Genomic DNA, 406 nt, shown 5'->3' with positions numbered 1-406 from the left:
TATTGGTGTTTTTAAGAGTGATGATGGCAAATAACTTATTGTATACTTTACAGTTTATCAAGAACATTTTCAGGGGTGCCTGGGTGTCTCAGTTGGTTAAGCGTCCGATTTCAGCTCAGGTCATGATCTCATGGTCCGTAAATTTGAGCCCCGCATCGGACCCTGTGCTGACAGCTCAAAGCCTGGAGCCTGCTTCGGATTCTGTGTCTCCCTCTCTCTCTCTCTGCTCCTCCCCCACTCACTCTCTCTCTCTCTTTCTCTCTCTCTCTCTCAAAAATAAATAAACATTTAAAAAATTTTTTCATTATTCAAATCCCTTGGGTAACTCTATTACTATTTCCACATCAGTAATAATAATGACTAATATTTACTGAGTGATTCACACGTGCCAGTCACTGTTCTATGT

This window comes from Felis catus, chromosome A2 (assembly GCF_018350175.1).
Source record: "Felis catus isolate Fca126 chromosome A2, F.catus_Fca126_mat1.0, whole genome shotgun sequence".
NCBI classification, from domain to species: Eukaryota; Metazoa; Chordata; class Mammalia; order Carnivora; family Felidae; genus Felis; species Felis catus.
Note: the sequence above shows the minus strand (reverse complement) of the source record.